Source organism: Blennius ocellaris (genome assembly GCF_963422515.1).
Source record: "Blennius ocellaris genome assembly, chromosome: 1".
In the NCBI taxonomy this organism is placed as follows: Eukaryota; Metazoa; Chordata; class Actinopteri; order Blenniiformes; family Blenniidae; genus Blennius; species Blennius ocellaris.
In genome coordinates this window covers 2,306,290-2,333,417 of record NC_137650.1, presented here as the reverse complement: position 1 = coordinate 2,333,417, position 27,128 = coordinate 2,306,290, and the positions used below count along the sequence as shown (strand labels likewise).

At 42.0% G+C, this 27,128-nt stretch overlaps 1 protein-coding gene across 1 annotated transcript in view; it reads left to right on the top strand.

The window, feature by feature from the left end:
* The window catches only part of LOC308132332 (protein kinase C-binding protein NELL1-like), a 446,993-nt gene that overhangs the window by 317,931 nt on the left and 101,934 nt on the right, over nucleotides 1–27,128 (top strand).

Below are 27,128 nucleotides of genomic sequence, written 5' to 3'. Positions count from 1 at the left end.
TCTAATAAGATAAAATTACTTGTAAATTGCTTCTAACTCCAAGACAAATAACTCATCTGTTCCCTTTTCCCCTGCTGAGGGACAACTGGAAAATTGTTTTGTTGATAATTTTTCTTTTTTTGTTATTTCTATGAGGCATAAAACATATCAAGGCTTCAGTGGCTTGTACTGTTGCCTCACAGTAAGAAAATCCCCAGTTTGAGTACAAGCTTGGAGAGTGTTTAAAGAAAACTCAAGATGCTATTCTTTTAAGTAACTTCCGGTTTATGTAAGGCCTTAAAGGCCTTGGGAAATGTAACACCCTATTATGCAAAAAACGATAGTTGGGGTACTACTTCAAAGGTTTCTCCGACTCTCTCCCACCACTGTGGTCGCATAACAAAGTTAGTTGAATTTTGAATCTCCAGCCGACGGAAGCCTTCTCCTTCGTGGCCATTGTGGCATGACATCACGAGTTGGACATGATCTCGATCTGTTGTGTGGCGTTCATATTGGCTTGCGTTGTTTCCCGTCTTAAATATTGAAGTTTTTACAGTGTTTTGAAGTTATAGTTGGCGTTTTGTGAGCCTTGATGAAAGATTGAGCCTGGAAGAGACCAGAGAGGAGAAAAGGAGGAGGAAAAAAAAAAAATCCAATGTGGCAGGATAAAGGACACGCTGGAGCTGAAGGTAAACGTGTCTGTTATTTCGCAACCGCCAAAAACAGAAGAGCACAACACATCCAAAACGCGGGAGTCCCCCTCGGCTAAACACCGGGAGTTACTGTAGACAAGGTTAAACACCGGGAGTTACTGTAGACAAGGTTAAACACCGGGAGTTACTGTAGACAAGGTTAAACACCGGGAGTTACTGTAGACAAGGTTAAACACCGGGAGTTACTGTAGACAAGGTTAAACACCGGGAGTTACTGTAGACAAGGTTAAACACCGGGAGTTACTGTAGACAAGGTTAAACACCGGGAGTTACTGTAGACAAGGTTAAACACCGGGAGTTACTGTAGACAAGGTTAAACACCGGGAGTTACTGTAGACAAGGTTAAACACCGGGAGTTACTGTAGACAAGGTTAAACACCGGGAGTTACTGTAGACAAGGTTAAACACCGGGAGTTACTGTAGACAAGGTTAAACACTGGGAGTTACTGTAGACAAGGTTAAACACCGGGAGTTACTGTAGACAAGGTTAAACACCGGGAGTTACTGTAGACAAGGTTAAACACTGGGAGTTACTGTAGACAAGGTTAAACACCGGGAGTTACTGTAGACAAGGTTAAACACCGGGAGTTACTGTAGACAAGGTTAAACACTGGGAGTTACTGTAGACAAGGTTAAACACCGGGAGTTACTGTAGACAAGGTTAAACACCGGGAGTTACTGTAGACAAGGTTAAACACTGGGAGTTACTGTAGACAAGGTTAAACACCGGGAGTTACTGTAGACAAGGTTAAACACTGGGAGTTACTGTAGACAAGGTTAAACACCGGGAGTTACTGTAGACAAGGTTAAACACTGGGAGTTACTGTAGACAAGGTTAAACACCGGGAGTTACTGTAGACAAGGTTAAACACCGGGAGTTACTGTAGACAAGGTTAAACACTGGGAGTTAGCCAAGGCTGCCCTCTGACAGACAGTCTGTCCCTCCGGACCAGGAGCTGCTGCTGAGGCTGAGGAGACGAGGACGAATGGAGGACGAAGTGTCTTCTGCTTCCTCAAACATGTTCCAGACGGGGTCACCGATGGCAGAATCACCTTCTGTGTCTTCTTCATCAATCACTGGGTTTGAAATGATGATGATAATGAAATATGGTTAAATTCAGCCTCTTCATTGTCAAAACTCCGATCCTCCATAATTTAAACACAACTTGGGCACAGCCTGTGTCCAACTCGTGACGTCACTCACATATCGTCTGCTCCTTCCGGTCTGGTCAGGAGCGGCTCACCGAGCAGCCAAACTGCCGCTGTTTATCGGCTATTTTCTCACAGATTGCCGTGACTTAACATTTTACCCTTGAGCCAGTTAGCATAAAAATGTCCCTAGAAGCGACAGCCAGAGTGTTTTGGAGGTTGAATTTTCATTTCACTAGGCCTTTAACACTTGATGTAATTTGATACGTTATAAACAAAAGGGGAAGTAGTACATCTTTCAAGGACGTTAACCTGGACACACATATTTGGGTTGGAATGCTCATTTATTGACAGAAGGAGAACGGTTTGGCCAAATTGACTGATTTGAAAAGTTTATCGTGGAATTCACCAAGTGCTGGATTGTTCACCCACTAATAGGGAACATGAGCTGCGATTAGACCATCATGAGACAGGTTCACTTTACTCTTCTGATCATGTGTTGTTGCATAAATTACCTTATATATACATAGAGTGTTACCATGGTTACATTAAAAAAATATTATAGTACTTATTACTAGTTACTCATTTAAAAAGTAACTTAGTTGCTTAACTTATTACTGTTTTTTTTAGAAGTAACTAAATTAGATTACAAGTAACTATTAGTTGCTTCCAGCAGCTGCTGACAACCCTGGAAGCTGGAAGTGAGCCGGTACGCTCCTGAAAGTCAAGCTGGAGGCTATGGACAGTGAGTACGACGGAGCACCAGGACAGAAGAGTAACTTTGAAAGCACTGAAGAACATATGGCCCATCTCAGACGAACGGCCAGAAAGCTAGCAGCTGATGCTGGCTGTGACCCAAGAAGACCTAGGTCAAGAGAAGCCGGCCTGGGCTGTTGAGTTGACTTCATCATCTGACGGTGATGAAGCGTAGCGACCACAACTTGGACAACAGGCAGCAGAATGAGCTGTGGCAGGTGCAACTGGAGTTTAAGGACATTTTTGCACTGAGGGAGGATGAAGTGGGCCTGACTCATTTGGTACATGACATTGAAACAGGGGATGTGCGTCCCCACTGCCTGCCCCTAAGACATCAGGCTGCTGCTGACAGTGCAATCGATGAGATGCTCATGGCGGGTATCATTGAGCCCTCTAACAGCCCTCCGGCTTTGACAGAGAGTAAAGTTGGCCACGAGGAATTGGGCCGCCAGGCTGCAGGTCGATGGCGCAGTAATAGGGCCTGTGTGGAGGCAGGAAGGTAGCCCGGCTCTTAGGAAACACCTCCAAGAGATCGAAATACCAGGCTGGGATCTTCTTGAGGTCCGGGGAGGGTGTGGCAGAGCTGGTTGCCGGGTAAACAGTGGTGAGCTGGGTGGAGTTCTTAGAACACAGACAGTTATCTTTGCACCAGGTCCCCCAGCTCCTCACACCCAATCAATACTGGGGTTGTGCTGTTGAAGCGGGGGAGACCCAGGACCACAGGGAATTGTGGGGACTTTAATAGGTGGAAGCCGGTGAACTTAGAATGACCATCAGGAAACCTAACTTGTACTGGCTGAGAAGTATGAGTAATCCGGTACAAGAGGTGTACATCCAGGGCGTGAGCCTCAATGGGCGGGTCGAGGGGGAATGTCTTCAATTGGAGTCTCTCAGCCAGCTGCGAGTGCATGAGGTTAGCATCTGTCCTGGAATCCACCTGTACTTCCACCTGTAAGGAGACACCAAGAGTTGAGAGGACGACAGAGAACACAGCATGCTGGGAGTCTTTAAAATATGAGATCGAGTGCAGTGACCGAGGCACAACATTTGAAGACTTGCCTCGTACTGGACAGTTGGTGAGGCGGTGCCCAGGTTGACCACAGTAAATGCAGAGCCGGAGTCTGAACCGTCTCTTGCGCTCCTCGGGTGTTAGACGTGTCCGGCCCAGCTGCGTAGGTTCCTCTGTGCAGAAGGAAGATGCCAAGGCTGGAGGAACAGAAGGCAGCTGACGAGGGGGCAGCAGTGGTCGTCCTTGAACTGATGCCGGCGCTCGCTGACGAGGATCCCTGTTGCATCGTCATGATGGTGTGAGCGGCCTCCCGGCCCGTGAGCGATCACTGAAACAGGTCCGTGAGTGCCTTGAGGACGGCGGCTGCGGTGGTGCATGTAGCTGCCCGGTGAGTCCACTCGGCCACCGCCCACGTCGCTGCTTGTCCACCCAGGTGGGAGATGATGAAGGCCACCTTGGCTCGTTCTGTCGGGAAAGCAGCTGCTCGGAGCTCGAAATACAGCTCATACTGCGTAAAAAACTGCCGTAGCATCTCCGTTTCACCCGAAAAACATGGCGGAGGAGCCAGCGGAACTGTATGGCAGGAAGTACGTGGGTCTGGGTCTATGGTCGGTTCCTCACCTGTGCAGAGAGGGTGTTTAATTGTGTGCCGAGGGTGGAGAGGACATGATCACTCTGTACAATGTGCCGCTGAAGTTGAGCATTCACGAAATGGAGATCTTTTGGAGCCTCCGGTAGTTCAGCGCGCTCTTGTCTGCCGGCTGAGTCCATGGCCAGTTCGTACTGTCAGGGTTATTGGGACTCAATTGCACGGCAGACAAGAAGCTCAGTTCAAAAGTGTTTAATAGCATAACATCGGCAGAAGCTCAGTGAGGCAGTCCAAGGTCAAAACCAGCACAGGTGTTGAGAAGGAAATCCAGGAGGCGAAGTCGGGCAGGCAGGAGGTCAGAACACAAAGGCAACACGAGGAAATATGGTGGGGTGTGAGAACGCAGAAAAACTGGCAACCAGAGCTACAAGAGAGGGGAACTAAATACAGCTGTGACCAGGAGGAGGAAGCAGGAGAACACAGGGGCGGAGCTAAGGGGAACACAGGAGGGGAGGAGTGAAAACTCTCAGGAAGGGAGGGGTGAGTGAGAGCCGGATCATGAAAATACGTCACTTGTTTCACAAATTGGGCGCTGACAGTCGTTGGGTTTTATGGTTGGTTATTAGCATAAAAAATTACTGTAAGTATTAGATTACTGAAATTAATAGATCACTGGAAGTAATTTATGAAAAATTATGTGGCAAGTGGCAAGAGAGAATTTTCTTTTTTTAAAACAGCGCGAATTTGCTTGTACTTGTTTTTCACCATGTGGCCATTACATAGTGAATTTCTGCTCCTTTCACTTTATTTCTGGATGTGTCTAAATCAAATTCTTCAACATCAGAAGGAATGGAGGTGTAGAATGATAGAACGTATCTCTAAAGCCGTTTAGAGACACGCTGATTAAAGTTCTCTCTCACATGAAGCCATTAAAAGGCTCATTTTATGGCTAAAAAAATCCAAGCTTTCATTTATAATAGTATGCACTTTGTGTTTTAGTTGCTGATAACCAAGTATGGCTTCATCATTATAAAGTTCTGTTGGTTAGAAAATAACAATGGAGCGTCTCATAGCGGAGCACAACCCAGCCTTATGCAGACCTCAGCCTGCGGTCATAATACGATGCACGACATGAAAGTGAAGTTATTTACAATTATGTTGTGATGAAAAGCGTGATAAAACCGACAATGGAAAACTGCTTCTAAATTCTATATCTCACGCAGCTGACAGTGCGGTGCTGCAGCGCTCTCGAGATCTCCCAGCTCCGCGATCGAGGATTAAATGATCTTGTTCCCTTGTAATATTAACTTCAGGGAGCAACTTATTATATCGTTCTTGCGCATTTTTTTTCCTATAACCACTTTTCTTTTTCAAGAGAAGCTTCATGCTGCTTAAGGCCCAAGACTCATTATTTGAGAAACATCTGACTGTTCTGACTGGAGCCACCACATCTTTGCAGAAATTGAATGTGGTCCGTGACACAATCAACCGCAACCCATTAATGTTGTTGTCAGACCAGTGATTGTCCAGGAGTGTGTTACAGTCAGTCGACTAGAAGCAATCCCTCAGAGCTTCACTGGTCTCTGGAGTCCACTTCCTATGGGGTCTGGTGGCATCAGGCAGTCTTATTACACAAGGTCTGTAGGATGTATTCAGGTGAATCAAATTGTAGTCTGACTTGCCAAGTGGGGGCACGGCCAATACACTGTGTTTTTCACATTGATGTGGGCAAAGAACCAGGGTATTGTTGCCCTGTGTGGGACAGTTGACACACTGTATAAAGTCTCCTAAATCACAGCTCATGTCAACGTGATTGTAACCATCCTGAAATGACAATCAGTGAATTAGATTTTGGTACTGAATTCTTGCTACGGTGTCCCGAATGATGTCACAAATTGCGGAGGGCTAAGCCCATGGTGGATAATGAACAGCAGTGGCAATTATGTGGGTGAAATCCTGCGGCACATAGTAAGGTTTTAAACCTACCACTAGCACGGCCACATCCCGACAGCAGATCTTCTCCTTCACAGTTGAAGCCGGGTATGTTGACCGCTGAGTGGGGAACAACATCAGTGAGCCACGTCTCTGTGAAGAAATATACACTGCACTCACGATAACGCGTGTCGGTTTTCACCAGGGCCTCCATCTCGTTGCACTTATTTGGGAGAGAGTTGATGTTTCCCATGATGATGGACAGCAAGAAAGGCTTATAATGCCATCTCCTAGCCTTGAGCTTACCGGCACGCCATCCGCAGAAGGGTTGCTTCACTTCATGCGGGATCCAGTGAGAGATCCCATAAGTAAGTTAGATAGATAGATACATGGATGGATGGATGGATGGATACATAGATACATAAAAATTAACAAGAACAATAGTAAATAAAGTATAAATAATTGAAATAACGAAATCATCTTTACACCATTATTGATGTCTATTGGTTTTGCTGCAATCGTCTTCATTGGTGCACACCCTGTATCAGCAGTGATGTTAACATTAATGGTTGCAGCCTTTACAGTGAAAACTAATGTAACTCAAATAGTTTCCAAGTCAATTCAATCCACCGAAGATTGTTTAATCTCACATTAATCCCTCACCAGTCACCTATAAAATCACAGCGCTGCAGGTCTAATCAATATTGTTTAGTTGTGACAATTGTATTGTTCTTTAAACTGACACAAACAAATGGTGCTTTTTTTAACAGTATTGGTTGAACTGGAACTCAGTTTGAGTAATCCTTCATTCAAGTTGCAATCAGGTTACACGATGTTTCCTTTGATCTATTGATCACAAGTCTTTCTTGTATTCCATTTCTGCAATGTTGTAATAAACCATTCCCTTTTTAAAATTGCTACTAGCCTGTTGTTCATAGTTAACATGCACATGCCACAGCACCAAGTTGACCAAAATAAGTCACCATAAATTTACCAGATCGCCTGTTTTCTTGTGAATTCCAGCTTGAGGAGGAGCTGCTTCCCCGCAAGACGCATTACATACTTAATAAAAATGTAATCAAATCCAATTCCAATTATACATGTAATGATTCGTGGAGCTCAGGTGTGACGATCGTTAAAACCTTGGCGAGCCGCCCTGTGTATATTACCTGGTCGAAACTGAGGTCATGTTGTTCAAACTGGCTCGGCCCCAATAGTCTAATAAGCCCATCAGCAAAGGATTGAAACGCATCAATGACTCACCGACAAGCATGTGTGTATCTGGGAAGCTGGAGTTTTTATTTAATTTTACCCATAAAAGTTAGAAACATCCGGAGTGTACAGCGATCCACATTTACGCTGCTTTCCCATCAGCTTTGACTCTCTTCTTCTTTGATACATCATTTTCCTGCTCCGTTCAGCTGAACACAGAAGGAGGCGTACGGAATAATAAATCTGAGTAGTTATTCACTGTTTGGATGTTTACTGACAGGGTACATTATTAGAACATGCTTTCATTAATATGAATTGCTGCCATAGTGTTTTTATTGCCTTGAGCCGTATCTTACAGTGAGAAATAAATTAATTCCAAGCCACAAACCAAACACTGAGGCCACTGAAAAAAGTGTCTTTATATTATAATACAAAAGAATGTATTTGCAATGTAATGAGCATCATTACTGCTATTCGGGACTTTAAGGCTTTATGTTAGCAATTACGTGGTACAGTGGCCCTAGCGCTGCTTTCACAGCTCTGTTGTAGTGGCTCTTTGTCGGACTTCTTCTCTCTTTTAATCAGAAAACATGTTAATTTACAATCTTGAAATGTGTGACTAATGCACAAATACCACACAGAGAAAAAAAATCAGATTTACTTTGATAATGTTCTGTTCTTTTGAAGAGACAAGGTTCCTTAGATATTTACGTGTCTGTATGTTATGGTCAAATACCTCTGATACCAAGTAAACATACTTTGTACCCGTGATACATTGTATCACAGTTACAATATTGATACTCTGTACTAACGCCTGAGAGTGAAAGTTTCTCCAAGTTTATGTGGTAACAAAATGAATTCAAGGTGTATTCTGTCAAGTTATAGCCATTAAAAAGAAACAAACACATATTATTCTTTCTTAATCTTTATCTCAGCATGCGAGAGATGATGTGATTATCCCAACTAGCACAAAATATGACCTACATATGATAATAACTTTTAAAATTGATGGAAAAACACATCTACAGATTGCAAGTACAGTGTAAATATACATATGAATTAATCTAAAATGGACATGTGGAAATATTGATATTTTTGTATTGATCTTCTTCATGTCACCGGAGATTTGGGTGAATGCAGAACATGTTTTTAATCAATGTGGTTAAAAGTAATGGAAAGCAACAGCTTGATAACGTTTTTCCGTGAGCGAAGTCTTGACCTTCAGTGTGGCAGAACCAAGTTCCAACCCCAAAAAGTAGCTGCAAAAGTCTCCAGTCATCCAGTAATCGACCTGTCCAGTTGCGATGACCCGCTTTGGCAAATCCTGTGAATAAAAGCAACAGACTTTCAGTTTCATTCGAGTTTTTTCATTACGTGTGGAATGTCCAATGTAGTAAAGATAAAAGCGTGTCGTGAGAAAAAGTATTATCTTCTGAACAAGGGCACTTGGATAGATGAACTCCCTGGTTCTGTACTATTCATGGACACATTTAAGCCTTTTCCTGTCCTGATGAATTCTTATTTTTCAAACATAGGTGGAATCATAGAGAAGCAGGTGTAAAACGTGAGCTTAATTGATGAGCAGGTCAGAGGAAAACCACCATTTGAACTCCTGGTACATTACTACAGGGAAATCAACCCCCCACCTAACCCTAACCCCCACCCCCCTCGACTAATTTAATGGAAATCCGTGTCCTTCAGGCTAAATGCTATGACGGGTGGTCGATATGTTTCCCCTTGTGGCACCGGACGGATGTCTGCTGAGTTCACATCACATCAAGGTGGGCGACAAGGCTGAGGCACAAAGTGAGCATGACGACTCTTCATTGCCTCGCAAAAAAAAAAAAAAAAGAGGAAAAAGATCCCTGAAATTTCTGCTATGCTCTGTTCTTTTTTATGTTCCTGTCATAGGTCATTAAATTTCACATTACTGAAGTGTTGGACTTGACATTATCGAAAAAGTCATTGAAAGGAGCTTCGGAGACGAGTGCACGTTTCAGAAATTTACTACGCAAAGTAAAAGTGAATCATGAGGTGTTGATTTTAGACCCTTGAATACACTTATGGTCCAGAGTCAAATGTGTGTAGTCACAGGAAGTGAAATTAATCTTAAAAGTCATGTTTAAATAGGCCTTGAATGAAATAAAAGATGTCTCGAGAGCAACACTTTTGAGTCTTGAATACTGTTGGAGCCACAGTGACCCGGTTTGCCATTTGATGACATTATAAAAACTCCAAATAATTTTCCTGCCGCTCTGAAAACCACCATTTGGATTGTAGTTTCTTGTGATCTGCCATCTTGTTTTGTAGTTCCATCACATCTGTCTCTCTCTCTACACACACACACACACACACACACACACACACACACACACACACACACACACACACACACACACACACACACACACACTGGCTATCATTTCCTGTTAAGACAGGTGGAGCTCTGAGGTTCTGATACAGATCAGATTAAATTTCAACAACATTATTAATAACTATCTTTGATAATTATTAATCATTGTCGATAGCCAAACTGCTAAAACGCTACATAAGTGGTACCTTATGAGGTAAGAAATCTCTGCAGTTTGTTCATGTATTTAGGTGAGATATGGAAAATGCTGAAAGAGTCATCAACCATTTATTTGTGCTAAAATAAACTATTTATACACTCTAAAGGGGGGGAAGTCTCTGCTTTTGTCAAATGACCCACAGAATTCTGTAAATGTATAGAATATGGAGTTAATTTAAAGGTTTAGAGTAGAGGTGTAGCTTGGGGACCACATGCGGCCCAATTCCACCTTGAGTGGGCCAATTCTAAAGAAACCTTTAGGTGCAAAATACAGAAATATCAGGAAAAACCTTTCCTATATCTGTTGCATTGTGCATATTTTTTACAAACTCACCCTGACATCATCAGTTTGAGGCGAGTTTGATAGTTTTCATGGCAGAGTTTCTGATATCTCAACTCGGATCTCGGCATGCCATTTTGTACACTACTCCTAATAAATTTGTTTAATTAAAATCTATGTTGGCTTTGAAATATTTCACAATCTGCTGGGTGGTTTGTTGGGCCAGATTGAAGCCTCTTGCGGGACGTTTTGCCACATGGGCCTCATGTTTCACACCCGTTTAGCAGTTGTGGTTTAGAGGTCCTAAAATCATCCTTTTTATTTTTAATGTGAAACAAAGTCAACAAATGGCTCCTAAAAAGATTGAAAAAATGATACATAGAAATGTGGTCTCTTCATAGCTGCTGTGACCAATTGGGACTGCTACTGTGTTTGCTAGCTCTAGCCCAAAAGCACAGAGACATCATCTACTCAAGTATTTGAATGTATCATGAATCATACTGTCATTACAATACTCAACAACATGTTCATCTGATGTCATGCAGCCAAAGGTTTCTGGTATATTTTTCATGATACATGCTTTACAATATTGTTCTTTTTTCTTTTGGTTTGCTCATTTTAAGGGGCACTGATTTTGAATAAATTCTTTTCATGTGTCATAGTAAAGTCAGCGACAGTGGAGTCTCTCATTCTGACCTCCCAGTCATCTTGCAATATTTTGTGTGGGTGAGGTTTTTTCTAAAGAAAGAGCAAAATCCCTGCTGTGTCTAATAATAGGTCTCGCTAATGGCTTTGGTAAATTGTAAATAGAGGGGAGTTTTGTTGTTTTTTTAAACAATTTCAATCCCCATTTCTTTTCTGGTTCTGTTTTTAGGTAGCGTTGATCTTCTTTGACGTACATGATTAAAAATATTTGGAGGCATTCAGAGAAATATCCAGGATGCTTCAAAACAGATCATTTCCCACTGCGTAAGAGCTAGTTGACCAATACTCTTATTATAGTCATTTTGGGGAATATATTTGTGGCAAATAGCTGCCGGACTTATCAGCAAGAGTTATAGTCATCGTCCCTGACATTTAAAGCAGGTATGTGACTGCGTACAAAGTTGATGGGAATACGTGATTGGACACAACCTTTTTAAAAGTCGGTGACTCGAGGATAGAACAGCTTGTTTTTTACACACTGAAACAGGTTGCAACTCAACTGGAACGTTTGCATTTGGCCCGAAGCATCACTGACAGGCTTTGCCTCCACTTCACCTGCAGAAGACAGAGGAAGCAACAGAAGCAACAGGATGCTCTGTCTGGGTGTCTCTGCTATGTTGACATTTTAATTTCTCTGCTACTTGTTCTATATGGAGCTATGTTGCAAGAACTTCCCCCAGGGATCAATAAAGAGTTTCTATTCTATTTAGCAACAAGGCATATTTGGGCCTTTAGGTTTAAGTGCATCCTCATCAGATTTTTTATTCCGTCTATACAAAGCCGTCGTTTTCCAATCAGTTACCAGGTTTGATGAATCTGCTCGATTTCTCCCGCCCCCCAAAAAAACCCTTGTGAATGTTACATCTTTTTTCCTGTTGTTGTCCAATGAATCAGTCCAATACAAGTTAATGTACCGTATTTTCCGCCCTATAAGGCACCTAAATACCTTAAATTTTCTTAAAAGCTGCCAGTGCGCCTTATAGCCTGGTGCGCTTTATATATGGACGATTGTTCTACTCCAGGCTGCTATTTGACAGCTGAACAACTAGAAGCTTTTATTTTGACAACTCTAACTTTGCAACTGTATCTTCAGTGCGGACGAGACTCCGCACAACACCTTCATCACTCATGGTTGCACACCAACGTTCTAACAAACCAAAATAAACTAGATGAAATAATTACTCCCTAAACTGGGGAACAAAAACACATAAACACAATCAACACAACACCAAGCCCAACAACAACCACAATAACCTCCAACAACACAAAACATGAATTTGTCGCTGCAAGGCATGATGGGACATCATGCCTTGCAGCGACAAATTCAACCTGAGCTCCTCAGTGCAGCCGATAGAAACTCCCATAATTCATTGCAGCTGTTTGTGGTGTTTTAAATGCAATTATTGGGGGTTCTATTTGGTTTATGGTGTCGGTAATAATTGTGTTGTGTTGTGTTTTTGTTGCTTAGTTCATGTAGTTTAGTTTATTATTATTATTATTATTACCGGTAGTTGTAAGTTGTCAACCAGTAGTGAAGTAGGTTTTGTGTGTAGTCTGGTACTGGCATAGGCTGCAGGTAGGACTATCAAAATAAAGTGTGTGCACCTCTCTGAGTGTTAGAAGCAATGGAAAATGTACCTTAATGGCTTTGAGCTATAAATCCACTGGTCTGTTCCATGCGCCTTATAGGGCGGTGTGCCTTATATATGAATGAAGTTGTAAATTATGTCAATCAATGTAGGTGCGCCTTATAACCCGGTGCGCCTTATAGGGCAGAAAATACGGTAATGATACCCACAGCGGACTTATCGTCCAGATCAGTAGTTTTATAGTTGAGACTCTCCCCTGATAGCATCCGATGCGTCATCAGTCCATATGGATGTCGGGTTCTCTACATTTTCTTCATGTTTATAGTGTATTCTTCTCTGCACACATGTCTGTGTGGTTTCATTACAAACTCAAGCAACAGCGCCCTCCTGTGGCCTGGCAGACCAACTAAATCATTGTCAGTGTGTCGCCTGCTGCAGTGGAAACACAACCCTTTTTTTTTAATGGATTAGGTGTTAGTAGGCATGAAAATGTGTGTGTGTGTGTGTGTGTGGGGGGGGGCAGTGTGTGTGTGTGTGTGTGTGTGTGTGTGTGCGTGTGTGTGTGTGTGCGTGTACTTATTGGCTCATCACCCAGTTTGCACACTGATCCATGATGATTGTGATATGTTGAATATGACCTGTAAATATCAAAAATCTGTGTTTGATTGTTGTCAACCACCTCAACCTAGAGAGAAAAGGGAGTAATTATCTATGAAGTGGTAGCAGATGTAGCATCTCTTTCAATTTGCCCTAATTGGCAGAAATCTTATCATGTTGGAAATGTAAAGAAACTAGTGCGATCACTTGTCTCCTCCCATTCACAGTGTCACAGTGCAGAAGCCACAGTGAGCACAATGGCCACAGTCTGTGGTTCTGATGATCAATCACTATGCATCATTAGCCCAGCACTATTGGGGGGGGGGTCACTACAGCTTGGCCAGATCTGACACCTCATCTATTTATAATTTTCTTGTCACTAATCACATCAAATCTGACAGAACTGGCAGCCAGCTCCTATCGGCTGGTTGTTATCTCCTGGATAATCACCAAGGTGTAACTACTGGCCGTGTAATAACTTTACAGTGACATAATGATTTATTATCGGAAAAAGTAATGGTATTACTGAGGGATGAAGTCTCCAATTCAACAGGTTTGTATTATTATTAATAGTAAACTCATCTCATATTACACTGTGGGGTTTTAATATTCCTCCAGCTACTGAGGGCCAGCTATTATATTTTGTTTTTGAACACCATTTAAAATGGCATTAAATAATAGTTTGTCTATTTGCTAGGGTGTGTTAACTTTAGTGAAAATAGTTTTTTTAATTCATTCAAAATAGCAGTCCTTCACCACATGACACTCAATTCAAATTCAAACCATTCAAATAACTATGGAAGTCTTTCAAATAATTTAATTAATACAAAAGAAACTTTTTGTAGTCTTGTTCAGAATATAAAATCACTTAACCTTCAAATATATGAATGCACTCACTGATTGATTTTAGTATTTGTACGATGATAAAATACGACACAGTTTTGCACTTACATGCTTGAGCGTCCACTTGAATGCATTTAATGTAATGAAAGGCCATTCCCACAGGAGGCTTCAGGTTCTTTCACAACTCTGATTGGGTTCATCTTCAGCCTTTAATCCTTTGATTAAGCAGCTTTTAACTGTCATTCGTTGAGCAACAGGAGCAAAGATTTGGCCAAAATTAAACACAGTAATATCTTAAAATGTAATCCCCATTGATTCTTCTTTTGGTGTTGTTGTATGAGGCTGTGAAAGACAAACCTTTTTACAAATGGACAGGAGCACATTTGTTGGAGAGCTCAGCAATTTAAACTATTCCCATGGTTTTATATGTGAAATATAAAAAAGTTGCTAAAGTTTATAGAAAGCTACTCTTATCTGAAAAAAATCTTCAAAATATACTTTCCATAAAAGGTATCACTTCTCCATTCAACCATCCATCCATCCATCCATCCATCCATCCATCCATCCATCCATCCATCCATCCACGTTCCCACCTCATCTGGGAGGAGCAGCGGCTCGGCTTAGTGTCTCTCCCAGATGGTGTTGCTCCTCACTCTGTCTCGAGGGGCGACACCCTCCACCCTGCGGAGAAATCTAATTTCAGCCGCTTGTATCCACAATCTCATTCTTCCGGTCCAAAAGATACAGACACAGAAGATCGTGTACTCTGTCCTGACAAGGGTCACTGGGACACACCTCTGGAGCCAGGCCCAGATGTGTTGTTCGCCAGCGAGTGCCTGGTGACGGGTAGCCCATGTGGGAAGGCTACGTGGGCCCACCACCACCACTCATTTCCATACATTTCCAACCAACGGTCGCCTAAATCGACACCAAGATCCATATGTTTACAAACAAACTGGAATTTGCCAGGGGTTCTGGATATCCAAGATGGCATTGCGACAGCTCAAGTGAAAATTTCAACATTTGACCAGTTCCGACTGTAAAAATTGGACTTTCTCAAAGAAGGAGCATTTTCACCACCAGAATAGTCTGAAATGTTGTAAACCAGATCGTAGATCATATTTCCAGTGTGAATTGAGATCAAGTGTACAATCTGGATCTTACTTCGACAATCTTTCGAACACTAAACTGTCAACAAACAAGGGTATCTTTTACAAAATATAAATGCTGGAGATATATGTTTCTCTGAGTGTAATGACCAATTTACTTCAGAAAGGTATTGACAATGTATTACAGATGTACATCAAAACTAAAACTTTATCTCTTTATCTATTTCTTTTTATTAATTTGTTTTATAAATATTTTTCCCGTGTTGATTCTGGTAGAGAAATTTTAGGCTCTTAGTTTCTGTCTTCAAATATTCCCTTTGTATATTTATAGCTTCTTGCATATCTATCTATCTATCTATCTATCTATCTATCTATCTATCTATCTATCTATCTATCTATCTATCTATCTATCAATCAAGCACCTTAAATGTGGTCCCTACATTGCCCATATGAAGAAATATATCCATATATAAGCCTTATAAATGTGATATAAATTCATGATTACCTATAGTTTTATTCACACCTCAATATATCCGCTGTGCATTAATCAAACCCTCACCGACTAACATCTCGGGAGCCAATAAGTCTGGCTCTGAATTCCCGCTTTGAAATATACACACACCTCTCTGCACTCATGCATAACTCATTCTCTTCTATTTTACCTTTCCGCTCCTTCTAGATTGAGGAGACCATTCAAAGTCCATGTCCACATTTTGCGTATGTTTGCCTGGTCAATGATGAGTTTACAGACACACAAAGCGGACGGGAGCACCGGCAGGGTTGGACGTTTAACCAGACGATCAAAACTGTGAAGAGAAGAATGTGAATTACACGTTACACCCACGCTGCTTTCTGACAAGTCTCCGGGACCTGCATCTCTCATATTTGTTCATTTCAATGCAGTCGGCGCCACATGAGGTAGTTAACACAGAGTTGGAATATTCACAAGGTGCTGTTGAGTATAAATGTGAATGTGCCAGCTGAAATATTAATGTCACAATCAAATTACAGATAACATCTGAGGTCTGTCACGATTGATGACAATAGCTGTGTGCTTTTTACTTTCTTTCTTTTGTTGTGCACGACCTCGATACTTGGGCCTCATTTACACAACTTCTCATGTGATAACACCTAATCCATTTAAAAAAAAAAAAAGTGTTATGTTTCCACTGCAGCAGCGGACACACTGACAATGATTTAGTTGGTCTGTCGGGCCACAGGAGGGCGCTGTTGCTTGATTTTGTAATGAAACCACACAGACGTGTGCAGAGAACAATACGTTATAAATGTGAACAACATGGAGAGAACCCGACATCCTTATGGACTGATGATGCATTGGATGCTATCAGAGGTGAGTCTCAACTATAAAACTATTGACATGGACGATAAAACTAGAGTATGGACCGCGAGTCAAACCACTACGGGGCGGCCATGTTTGTTTACAGGCAGATGAGCAGTAGGAACTATTTTCAACAGGGAGGGAGGGGCAGAGATGACGTGCTAACAGCGCTTCACAGCCTCCGGCAGTTTCTGCAGGAGGGAATCGGGACCATGAAAGAATATTTCCACCTTGGGAGCCGGGATAAAAACTTTGCGCATACAGTGGATTTGCTCACCGGTCTACACAGACCTCTGAAAAGTTAAGAAAGTTTTTTTTAATCCGTCTTCTAAAATCCCAGTTTACTATGGGCGAAGGCAGGATAAACCCTGGACAGGTCATCGGTCTATCACAGGATAAACACACAGAGGCAGACAACCACACACACTCACATTTACACTTAGGGGCAATTTAGGGTCATTTTTAATTTTTTTAATTAAACTTTTTTTTTTATATATACAACAGTCGTTCCTGCTTTTAACAAAGAAAATAGAAAAGCCCAACATATCCACATGAGCAAGCAGGTTTATTTGCGACTATAGAAAGGAAATATTCCATCCAACAGGGAGAAACCTTTACAGAAACCAGAGTCAGAGGTGGCGGCATTCTGCGGACCGGTTGGGGTGAGAGGATAGAGGAGAGGAGAGGAGAGGAGAGGAGAGGAGAGGAGAGGAGAGGAGAGGAGAGGAGAGGAGAGGAGAGGAGAGGAGAGGAGAGGAGAGGAAAGACAGAGAGATAGACTGGGTGGGGAGATACATACAATACACTTGTTAGTGTTACATATATTTTTTTTTTTTACAGTAACCACACTGATCCAAAGGTTTTCCAAACAGCCTGAGCAGCTCTATCATGACAGTAAAATGAATTTCTAGATTAAACCAGCCTGAGCAGCTCTATCTAGACCAGTGTTTTTCAACCACTGTGCCACACTGGTGTTTCCACGAGATCTAGTCAGGTGTGCCGTGGGAAATTATCCAATTTCACATCTTTTTTCTAAAAATCATTTGCTCTCACAGCCGCTGTCAGCTGTGAGAGCAGTGTGTTGAAGAGTAATCATGTATAAATACTCTTCACCACTAGAGGGCAGCACAGAACTTTGCCGGTGAAATGTAAAGTGACAGACGTCAGTGTGGTTCATCTCCACCTGCTGCTACCATCTTGTATCAAAGTACTGTGTCAGTGACAGTGATGGAGAAGTTTTTGAAAAGGAAGAATGTGAACCAGGATCTCAGTTCTTCATCCATCAGGTCCAGGTTTCACACTGAGGGAGTCACAATAAAAAAAAGAAATTGGGAAATACTTTTTTCTGTATTTATTTGATTCCTGTTGATAAAACTTTGATGTGAATGACTTTATATTGTTAATAGAGGCTACAGAGTTTCACATTTTTATATTTTCAGGTGGTGGTGTGCCTCCAGATTTTTCCAAACAAAAAAGTGTGCCTTGGCTCAAAAAGGTTGAAAAACACTGATCTAGACAGTAACATGATTTTCTAGATTAAACCAGCCTGAGCAGCTCAATCTAGACCGTACCATGATTTTCTAGATTAAACCAGCCTGAGCAGCTCAATCTAGACAGTAACACGATTTTCTAGATTAAACCAGCCTGAGCAGCTCAATCTAGACAGTACCACGATTTTCTAGATTAAACCAGCCTGAGCAGCTCAATCTAGACAGTACCATGATTTTCTAGATTTTTTTCGAGAAGAGTATAAATTAGCAGATAGGCAAAAAAAAACAACAACAAAACAACAACAATGATAACAAAAGCAAAAACAAAACAACACAATTTAGGGTAATTAACGGTTTAATGGCTTTGTTTCTCGCAAAGAATGGTCTGAAGAATTTCTGAAATCTGTATTTCTGAAGACGGTATCTGAGCCGGTGCACAGTGCGCCCCTGTTGAATTTGTGCACTTTGCCCAGAGCACAATCAGCCACTGCTTATGTTTTTGTGTCAGATGTACTTAATATCTTATATTTGTGTGTGAAATACACTTAATAATCCTTCCAAATGTGTCAAATATACTTCGAAATCCAATACTTCAAACCAATAATGCTGAAGCTTCGTCATGGACCGGTTTTCTGGGGTTGCAGTTTTGTAGACGAGTTGTCCATTCACCATGTGAACCCGTTTCCGCAACTTTAAAGTGACTTTGCAACAAAGGTGTGTAAATATTTCGACTAAAATATCACACTGACCTTGTTTCGATTGGGGTTTTTTTTGTTTTTGCTTTGAATGCTTAGGCCATGTGTCTGTTAATTTATTGCTTATTCAGCTTGTTTGGCAGGGCAGTTTTTTTTACCTCCCAACCTATTAATCAATGCAGCCACTGTCAGTTTATACAGCTCCATAATTTCACTCTGGCCAGCCGACATTAAACAGCATTAATAAGCAGCTGTGTCGAATGGTGTTTTGATTGTGTTGCTCTCCCCACCATCAGCGTAAAGCTGTTAGCGTTCTGAATATTTAATCACACTTTTTTGTTAATACCATAGCATTAATGTAGCCTACTTTTCAGATCCCTTTACATAAAGTCTTACACATTGTTAACATTCACCTCCACTTTATAGTTCGACATGTGGAGGAAATCCTTGGGAAGAGAAAAACTAAATAATTTCTCCTATTTGCTCCGGGGCTGCACAGCACCACTCATTAATTAAGGGGGATGTATTAGTCATGACTCCCACCAAAGATCTTGCATATTAATGAAGAGTGTGTGGGAGGGAGTGTGTGTTTTGTGAACACTGGCAGCCTGAGGCCAGGGCCTGACTGGATCTTAAAGACACAGTTCAAGGTTTTGATGTGAGGAGATTCTCCAGCAATGTGTTGTAAATCGGCATCATCAAAGGCTGTTCTTTAATGTATTGTTCATAATTAACTAAAATTGGGTGAGATTGCATTTGAAAATGCATTAACTGAAGTTTAATCACTTTCAAATGTGCAGCAGGAAGATTATGGTTTTCCGCAAAATCTGTTCATTGCATATTTATTATAAACAACTGTCAACATGTTTTTTTAATGTCAAGCTAATTGTTTAAGAACATTTCAATTTGATTTCTCTTTTAAGTTCATACAGTTTTTCTGCAAACTCTTATGTACTCCATGGGGACGGGGATCAATAAGCATGGACATTTTTTGGAATAGTACTGGTACTACTACTGATAATACTACGTTTTTGCATTGAAACAAGTGAAATAACAAGGTTGTTTATAAATTACTGTTGTGTCGCGTTACTAGTACACTAGGGCCGTATGTGACACTTGAATTAAAATGGGTTTCTAACACTCACACACACACACACACACACACACACACACACACACACACACACACACACACACACACACACACACACACACACACACACACACACACACCGAGCAGGGTGTGATTGAGAGACACCAATTAACCTCAGTTGTATAATTTCATGTGCTGAGAAAAACCTGCATCTTGGACTCGCACTAAGGTTCATCTTGCTGTGAAGTGAGAGTGCTAGTAGCTACTGTTGTTGCAGCAAATCACTGCCAGACAGGAAATGATTAGGCTACAAAGATTTTGACAAACATTTAAAAGTCATACTCACTTCAAGCATTTCTTGGTTTATAAGATGTGGCCAATGGTGATCTATACAAGGACATAATGACTTTCACCTTTGAATGGAGGGAAACACTACTGGATTGAATCGACTCTTTCTGCATGAAGACGGTTCAAATAAGTTCCTGTGCTTACCAGGCCAAATACATCGTATACTGTTCTAAAAGGTGGTTTTGCACAAGGTGAGCTGGAGTCGAGACAAGCCGGCATATTCACTGCTGATGATTTGTAAAACTGTCAAAGGAAAATGTATGGCTCACCTTGATTTTAATATTGCAGAAATGTATTTAACAGGTCAGTCAGGGGAAACAATTGAAGTATATAAGCCTTGCTTGTGGTTCTGTGATATTCCTTTGTAAAAAAAAAAAAACCAAAAAATCTCACTGAATCTGAGCACAAGTCTAAAGGAAATAGCATGAATGATGCCTGAATCCCATTGAATGTGACTGCCTCTGATTACTGATTCATGGCCACGGTGCACGCTGGCATACTATTACAGTGATGTCTTACTGAGAGGCCGCAGCCTCGGAATCCATACTATTTCAATGGATGAAAGGTAGCCTCCTCTGTGGAAACTTTAAACACATGAAATTACATTGTCAAACAAATTATACATTTTCTCTTAATGTCGCTATATGTGGGAAATGTAGCAGTGGAATATATTTTTGTCTTCCTTACTGCAGCAATGCCACAGGGAAAGTTGTGCCTCGCGCCGCAGGTGTATGGTCAGTGAAGGTTCATGCCCTTGATCCTGCTATTTTTGTTGGCTGGTGTGTCTGAAGCGCTCAAAGAGGGGCAGTGCTAATCACCGGAGCTTTCTTATTCTAACGTGCCTTTTCCCTCAGCCAGGTGAAAAACGAAGCTCTCGACATCAATCTTACATTCAGTGAGCAGCAGCACCGAGCCAATTTTAGACTAATGCAGTCGTCTTGTACGTGGCCACACTGTTTAAACAGTAGTTTCACTCAGACACATCTGTGCACTCAGTACATGTGTATTTACAGCCTTGGCAACAGTAGCTTCATAATTGACCTACGAATTATACCTGTCTGTCAAAAAAAAAAAGAGTCTATCAGCGGGCATTATTTTGTCTTCTTCTTGAAGTGCCTTATCCCAAAGACCCAGTTTATTTGCGATCAGTAGCAGCACTCAGTTCAAAGTTGTTGTTTTTTTGTTTGTTTTTCCCCCCTTTTGTGTTTATGGGTATTATCTGGCCAAGATGAAGTCACTTATCTTTTCAAAGGAATGAGAAATTGAAAGCTGCATACATGCAAATGGCCCATTATGAGGACAGGAACAACTAAAATGTAAACCTGGTTAAATTCAGTTTTACTGGCATAGTGAGAGACGGTTGAAACCATGAGTTTGGGATCAATTAAGCAAAAATAATTATCATCTTTTAATAGTTAAATAAAATGCTAGTGTAATACAGTAGTTGTGGACAATATTTCACCATTGGGCAATATGATTTTCACAGAGCGAAATGCTCTATTGGAACATATTGAGCAATGGAGTGGATTTTGATGCAGATGTAGATTGAGAAGTGTCGTTGAACATGGACATTGTCCCACTGGAAACACGTGCACTGGGAAAGTAAAACAAATTCTCACAGGTAACCTCCCAATTGAACTAGTATTCTTGGTGTGCGATGGGAATATCAACCACTGAAGGACCATTTGGCGCCACTCAAAAAACTTTTGGGGCAGATATATTTTGTAGTAAACCTAAATTACATCTTAAACATTTCCATGTCACCTTTCAAGCTACAGGTGTTAAATATTATATGCATAAAGCCATATGATTTGAATATTCCTGAAACGCCCACCAAAGGTTTTAGCAGATGCAGCAAACACTAAAAAGTCAAAGCTTAACATTTGCAATAGAGACATTTGTGACTTGTGTCATCCATTGCAGTGAAATAGAAATGGAAAGTCCCTTAGTGGTGGTTAATCATGCACTGCCTCCGGTACTTCTCTTTTTCTCCCAGCAAACAAATCAAATCAGGAGAGCAATTTATGTTATCTGGCAGAATCTAAAACACTGACCCTGAGAGTGTAGCGTGTGTGACGTATCACCGCATTATTAATAGGTCAGCATTTCATAATTCAACAAAACTAGCCTTGTTTTCATACTGCTGACCTTGCACTCTATTGTATGAAAACTTTATTACTTCCATTCACCAAGGAGTGGTGTGATGACAAAATTATTCTTAAAAGGTTTTGACAAGACAGCAACTGTAGTACAACTGTATCATTTGGTTACATAAAAAGCTGATGTCATTTATTTTTTTAGTGATATGGCATTGCTTCATTTCTCAGTGGAAGTGTGCAGCTGTAAACCTTTGAGCAAGCAAAATCTCAAATATTAACTGCTTCGATTGTCATGTCACTTTGGATTTATGAGTCATAAAAAATGTTACTTTTGACTGTATGCTTTATAACCCACATGGAATCTGTGAAGAGCAGAGGCAGGTATTTTCAGAGAATTTTAATGCAGTTATTAATCCAATTCAATCCAACTTTATTGATATAGCACATTTAACAGCACAGCCAAGGTTGAAGAAAGTGCTTCACAGGTAAAAGTAATAAAACAAAAAAAAGGGCAACAAAGAGTACAAAAACAGGGTAACAGTGAGTCAAAAAATCACAGTAAACGGTGACGTAAAACACAGGGTTAAAAACAATGCTACAGCATCCCAGTGCTCAATTACCATTAAAGGCCAGTGAGTCTTGACTTTACACTTGAAGTACCGTATTTTCCGCACTATAAGGCGCACCTAAATGCCTCAATTTTTCTCAAAAGCTGCCAGTGCGCCTTATAGCCCGGTGCGCCTTAAGCCCCGTCTCCACCGCACAAAAAGTACCAGCCTAGACCGGTCTAAACCGCTCCGGCTCGCGTGTCACGACATGTAATGCAGTCTAAACCGCTCCAGACCGCTCCAAAGGCGACCGCTTTTCCGCTACCCATCCGTTGGGGTACCAGGACCATGGAACGGGTCTGAGGTTGAGCTGCTGTCTGCTGATTGGTCAGTGATTTACTACACGCCCTCAATATTTTAATGTGCTGGCTGGATGAATCCTCTGCTGTCAGTGTGGTCAGCTGCGCTCTGGTTGTTTTTATTTTCATTTTCTTTTCTTTGCTGCGCAACTTTAGTGTTTGTTGTGAAAGAGCGACTTGAGGCAGGGGGAGACCGGGGGGAGGGACTTTGCATCGCGTTGGAGTTTTCTGTTTGCAGCATAGCGCTGGCCGTGGCGCTGATGCACGTCCGTGACACCGGAGTCTGGAGCTTTCGTCTCCGGCGCTGACCGCGCTCCGGCAGCTCCGCTTCCCAGAGGCGGTCAGCGTTCTGTTCAGCCGCGGTCAGTGGCGCTTTATCGCGGGGACGGACTGCGGAAGCGATGAAAAGGAGCTCGGAGCTCGGCGCCTCCGTGTTCCGGCGCTGTGCTGCCGGAACACGGAGGCGCCGGAGTGGAGAACCTCCTCAGACTCCTGTGTCTGTGCCTCAGCCAACCGGGGGGAACGCTCCGGCCACTTGCCCCGCACCCGAGCGCTCGAGTGCGGGGCACGTCGCCCCAAGTCCCCGGCAAGTGGCCGAGCGACTCGCTCTCTCACAACAAACACAGAAGTTGTGGCTGCAGCTCTCCACTGCAAAAAATGACTGCTGCAAAAAGTAACTTTTTTTTTTTCCGCTGCAAAAAATTTAATAAAATAACAGTGCAAAGTGGAGAATTTAAACAACAACAGAGGATTCATAAGATCTACATCTGACGACATTCTTTTCTGTTATAATGTCACATTTCTGCAGAGCTCATAAGCCCCGCCCACTTTTCATGCTCCTCTCTGCAGTGGAGACGCGACCCAAAATTTCGGTCAGGATTAGTGCTTCCGAACTGCTCCGTACCGCTCCGCTCCGCCCCGGCACTTGTGTGCAGTGGAGACGGGGCTTTACATATGGAAGAATTGCTCTACTAGAGACTGCTATTTGACAGCTGAACAACCAGAAGCTTTTATTTTGACAACTCTAACTTCTCAACCGGTCTTCAGAGCGGACGACACTCCACACAACACCTTCATCACTCATGGTTGCACACCAACATTCTAACAAACCAAAATAAACTAGATGAAATAATGACTCCCTAAACTGGGGAACAAAAACACATAAACACAATCAACACAACACCAAGCCCAACAACAACCCACAATAACCTCCAACAACACAAAACATGAATTCCCATCATGCCTTGCATCCTGAGCTCCTCAGTGCAGCCGATACAAAACTCCCATAATTCATTGCAGCTGTTTGTGGTGTTTTAAATGCAATTATTGGGGGTTCTATTTGGTTTGTGGTGTCGGTAATAATTGTGTTGTGTTGTGTTTTTGTTGCTTAGTTCATGTAGTTTAGTTTATTACCGGTAGTTGTAAGTTGTCAACCAGCAGTGAAGAAGGTTTTGTGTGTAGTGTCCTCCTGGCATAGGCTGCAGGTAGGACTATCAAAATAATGTGTGTGCACCTCTCTGGGTGTTAGAATCAGTGGAAAATGTAACCTAATGGCATTGAGCTATAAAGGTTACTGACTACTGATCTATTCCATGTGCCTTATAATGTGGTGCGCCTTATATATGAACAATGTTGTAAATTATGTCAATCAATGTAGGTGTGTCTTATAATCTGGTGCGCCTTATAGTGAGGAAAATACGGTACTCAAGAGACCGTGTAGTTTGAATGTGGAGAGGCAAACAATTCCACAGACGGGGAGCAGCCACGGAAAAGACTGGGTCACCTCTAGTTTTTAATCTGGATCTTGGTACGGCAAGGACCATCTGATTTGCTGACCTCAGTGATAAAACGGGAGCGTGAACATGTAAAAGATCGGATAAATAAGACTTGCCAACTCATTTAATACTTTAAAAACCAAAAATAAAGTCTTAAAAACAATTCTAAAAGAGACAAGAAGCCAGTGGAGTGAGGCTAAAACTGTGGTGATGTCCTCTTTTTTTCTTAGTCCCTGTTAAAAGTCAGGCAGCAGCATTCTGTAGGAACTGGAGCCGACGGAGAGACGGATGGTCCAGACCAATGTAGACCAACTAAAGTTCACACACACTCAACAGACAGACTCAAGCAATCTCGCCATATCTCACTTCCCAAGTTTTTAGAACTACAGCCTCTTTTGTGCAAGCAAACTTTTTTTACTACTAAGTAGTAGCAGAAAAAGTTGCCTTGTCTCATGACCTCTGTTAAACAGCAGCGTGTGAATGGTCTGATTGTAAACACAGTTGTGATAACGTTCAACCTCATCTTAGTGAGAGAGTGAAAAGGTTGGTTGGTTGGTTGGTTAGTTGGTCGGTTGGCTGGTTGGTCGGTTGGCTGGTCGGTTGCCTGGTCGGTTGGTTGATTGGTTGGTTGGTTGGTTGGTTGGTTGGTGGGCTGGTTGGTTGGTTGGTTGGTTGATTGGTTGATTGGTTGGTCGGTTGGTTGGTTGGTCGGTTGGCTGGTCGGTTGGCTGATTGGTTGATTGGTTTTGGTTGGTTGGTTGGTCGGTTGGTTGGCTGGTTGATTGGTTGGTTGGTTGGCTGGTCGGTTGGTTGATTGGTTTTGGTTGGTTGGTTGGTTGGTTGGTTGGTTGGTTGGTTGGTTGGTTGGTTGGTTAGTTGATTGGTTGGTTAGTTGGTTGGTTAGTTGATTGGTTGCTTGGTTGGTTGGTTGGTTGGTTGGTCGGTTGGCTGGTCGGTTGGCTGATTGGTTGATTGGTTTTGGTTGGTTGGTTGGTCGGTTGGTTGGCTGGTTGATTGGTTGGTTGGTTGGCTGGTCGGTTGGTTGATTGGTTTTGGTTGGTTGGTTGGTTGGTTGGTTGGTTGGTTGGTTGGTTGGTTGGTTGGTTGGTTAGTTGATTGGTTGGTTAGTTGGTTGGTTAGTTGATTGGTTGCTTGGTTGGTTGGTTGGTTGGTTGGTTGATTGGTTGGTCGGTTGGTTGGTCGATTGGCTGGTCGGTTGGCTGGTTGGTTGATTGGTTTTGGTTGGCTGGTTGATTGGTTGGTTGGTTGGTTGGCTGGCTGGTTGGTTGATTAGTTGGTTGATTGGTTGGTCGGTTGGTTGATTGGTTGGTCGGTTGGTTGGTCGGTTGGTTGGTCGGCTGGCTGGTTGGTTGGTTGGTTCGGGGTTTGGTTGGTTGGCTGGTTGGTTGGTTGGTTGGTTGGTTGGTTGATTGGTTAGTCGGCCTGCCACACTGGATGTTTTTGATTCTATGTCACACTTAGTTTGGCTGTTTTGCAACTCATATGAAGAAGCAACTCATATGAAGAAGCAACTTATAAGAATGTATTCATCTATTTTATCTTGACACTGTTTTTAATTCTTGCTAAAGCACTTTGTATTACTTCACTGTATAAAAAAGTGCTATATAAATAAAGATTGATTGAAGAATCTTCCGGTACATACTATCACACGCTTAAAGAATTTCTTTTCTTTTTTTTTTAGACAAGCAGACTCCCCAGTGGATGCTGCAGCTATTAAAAAAATGCAACTACAGTCAGGCAAGAAAGCTCAAAAACATCTTGTATGAAGCGTTGAACCTTTAAGTGGTGGTAATTCATTGCAAAAACAAAGCCAGTCACAGCTCAATCAACAATAAATTAGTTTTTTGGAAGAGAGAGGAGAAAGAAAGGGTTTATGTGGGATGCAGCTGTGCTGGGTCATACCACAGAGAGTGGGTGGATGGAACAATCCACTGGTTTTTGTGACACTCATTCTATTTTTGAAAATAATATGTAATATGTATCAATTATTTCCCCATTATTTGACACACACTCCAATCATTTCAACACATGAAAGGTTCTGAATGTTGTTATTACATGATAATGTTGTGAATTAATATCTTCTGACAGTCCACTGGTCCCCAGGATGCCAGGATCATTAGGCTAATTGATGCTGATACTGAGCAATCAGGCTGCACACCTGGCATGTATCAGCTGTTGCTCATGCTGCCTCCACCAGCGATCAGGAAAAGAACGACTCCACCTGAAAAGAGGAAAAAGTGCTTATGAAACCATTTCAATTCCCTGGAGTTTGCAGCCGCAGACTGGAATGCTGTTCTTTTCTTGGTGTCGTGGAGCACCCGTGTATTCAG